Source organism: Notolepis coatsorum, assembly GCF_963971535.1.
Source record: "Notolepis coatsorum genome assembly, chromosome: 2".
NCBI classification, from domain to species: domain Eukaryota; kingdom Metazoa; phylum Chordata; class Actinopteri; order Aulopiformes; family Paralepididae; genus Notolepis; species Notolepis coatsorum.
This window is the reverse complement of record NC_140166.1, coordinates 211,139,753-211,142,252: the sequence shown is the minus strand read 5'-3', so window position 1 is coordinate 211,142,252 and position 2,500 is coordinate 211,139,753. Positions and strand designations below refer to the sequence as shown.

At 42.6% G+C, this 2,500-nt stretch overlaps 1 protein-coding gene across 1 annotated transcript in view; it reads right to left on the bottom strand.

Moving 5' to 3' along the window:
• myt1lb (myelin transcription factor 1-like, b) overlaps positions 1–2,500 on the bottom strand; it is a gene marked incomplete at both ends in the record, with an annotated part of 143,855 nt that overhangs the window by 81,904 nt on the left and 59,451 nt on the right. The gene's annotated exons all lie outside the window — the stretch shown is intronic.

The following is a 2,500-nucleotide window of genomic DNA, read 5'->3' as shown; positions in this document are numbered from 1 at the left end:
CACAAACATTGACGCCAAACATGCACTTTAGCTGTTAGATTATGATAAACAGCAGCACTTATACGGGAGTGAGCCGACAGTAGCAAACAAAGGCAGGCTGTTGACATACTGTGTAACACTATTCCCTTTCAATGTTAATGTCTTTGGCCTTGACTGTGGATTCTAATGAAAACCAGTCTGGATGTTTTCACAGACTGTGGGAGGGGTGGGGAGCGCAATACAGGGTTAACAGGGTCTAACAGGGTTAACGCTCCTCTCTCTCTGAGTCTAACAGGGTTAACACTCCTCTCTCTGAGTCTAACAGGGTTAACACTCCTCTCTCTGAGTCTAACAGGGTTAACACTCCTCTCTCTCTGAGTCTAACAGGGTTAACACTCCTCTCTCTGACGCACGAATCCCACCAGGCGTGGGCACAAGCACTCGCGGGTTTCGTGCGAGAACAGCGCACGTGGCCATCCACACCGAGTCCGACTTCAGAGCGGGCGAAAGTGCACGGAGGAAGGCACATTTACATTGGGACAGCTGTAAATGCCTAGTCTATATGCCAAGTCAGTCACCGTTTGAAGATTTTTTATAGATTTCCAGTTCCAGTGTTCTATTGTCCATTTTGCATGTATAACCAGTTATTATATAATTAATTAAAATGTTAGAATTAATTTTAGAATGATGAAATCAGTGTGACTGTACTCCTGAAAAAGTATAGTATGGTTTATTTGTATTGGGAAAGATACAGACACATTAGCTGGTTGAACAACATCTATATGTGTGATAATAATGCAGATATTGAGTGTATTTCTGTGAAAATGCGTGTGGCGCACGCCTCTGAATCCAACCAAATCGATTAAATGTGCTTCCCGCCCGCGAGTAGCCCGCCCGCGTGCGGCCGGTGTCAACAGACTTCAATTCTTGCAGGCAGATATGTATCTGTGAAGACGTATTGTCTGATGATAGTGATAGTGATCTGCGTCGGTCCGATGAGCAGATCAGGGCAAATGTGAACAACCAATGATTCTTTCTGTCTGGTTTGTTTCTGCAGGTTTTGTTTGGGATCTTGCGCATGCATTATAGCATTGAAACAACAAAGCTTTTCCATTGTTTTCCTGTCTCATCCCTTTCAGCAGGATTACCATAGGAACCTTTATTTAATAAACATATCGATATCGTAAAATATTGGTTATCGGCCGTAACAGAAAATGTATTATCTGTTATCGCTGTCAACCAAAGTGTTGATATGGGTGCATCCCTGCTAGGAACACTATAAGAATCACGTTGAATTGACCATCATTCCTGTGAGATTCTGAACAGATCTTCTTTACTTTGTCATCTGTCACAGAAATTGGGCTTTTTGACAGAGAGGTCTGCGTCCAAACCTCAAGGAGGGAGTTCAAATTGGATTTATATATGAAAGAAAGAAGGAAAGTGATTTTAGCCAACGACTGTCTGCACGTAAAGGAAAATCACCTAAATGTCATAAAAAGTACAGAGCCTGTCTCTCCCCCTCGCTCCAAAACGAGAGTGGTTTGCTGCCAAAGCAGCCCTCTCTTCCGCGTGAAAGGGTTTGATCAAGCACTAAAGATTCTGTTTCAGGTACAGCAGTACGTCACGTACAAATGGCTTGGAGAGAAAGGGTATGCACAAAGACAACGTGCCTAGCGATAAATAAATAATTATGTGCACAAAACAAACCAGATCAAAGGAATAACGCATTTCCCGGGCTGTGAGTTGTGATTTCCTGTTGGCTGTTGAAGCTCTGTTGTCTCGTTCCAATGCAAAGCACAATGCAAAACACAATGGCAGAAAAACTCTGTCATTATAAAAGTGGAGGCAAACAAAGAACAATGTTAACATGTTGAAGTATGTCGTGGAAACCAGAGGGGTTAATTATGCATGTGGTCAAATCATCTTACGTCATGGAAACCATAGGGGTTAATTATGCGTGTGGTCAAATCATCTTATGTCATGGAAACCAGAGAGGTTAAGAGGTTAAGAGAGCTTCTGCAGTGCAGACAGAGCGGAGGTAATGTAACATTAATTATTACTATTGATATAGAAGGATACACTGATGTTGTGGCAAGTTGTTAGAGTGGGTGAGAGTTGTATAATAAGCTAATATAATGACCCTCACTTACCAGGAGGCTGACAGAATAATCTTAACGCTAGGTGACTATTGTTGGAATAACGTTACACAGGTCGCCTGTCTCCCGTCAACACGTACATTTGCATAATAATACTTTTTTTGTGCGAACGTTCTGAGCTTCTGTGTCGTGGTGAGTTCGGCACAGTGACCAGCTTCCTGCTCGACGCACAAATTGGCCTAAAACATTATATTTTAATTGGCTTCCTGTTGTGATTCTGGGTGTGAATACAGTGCATGAACCTCATCATTTGCTGTTTCATTTGATGTTGAAACGGGCTGAACTCCTGAACCTCAAGGCCGCCTATGAGTGTCGTGTCAAACTACAAAATGTTAGCATTCGTTAGCAATGCTGAAGGAAGTCAG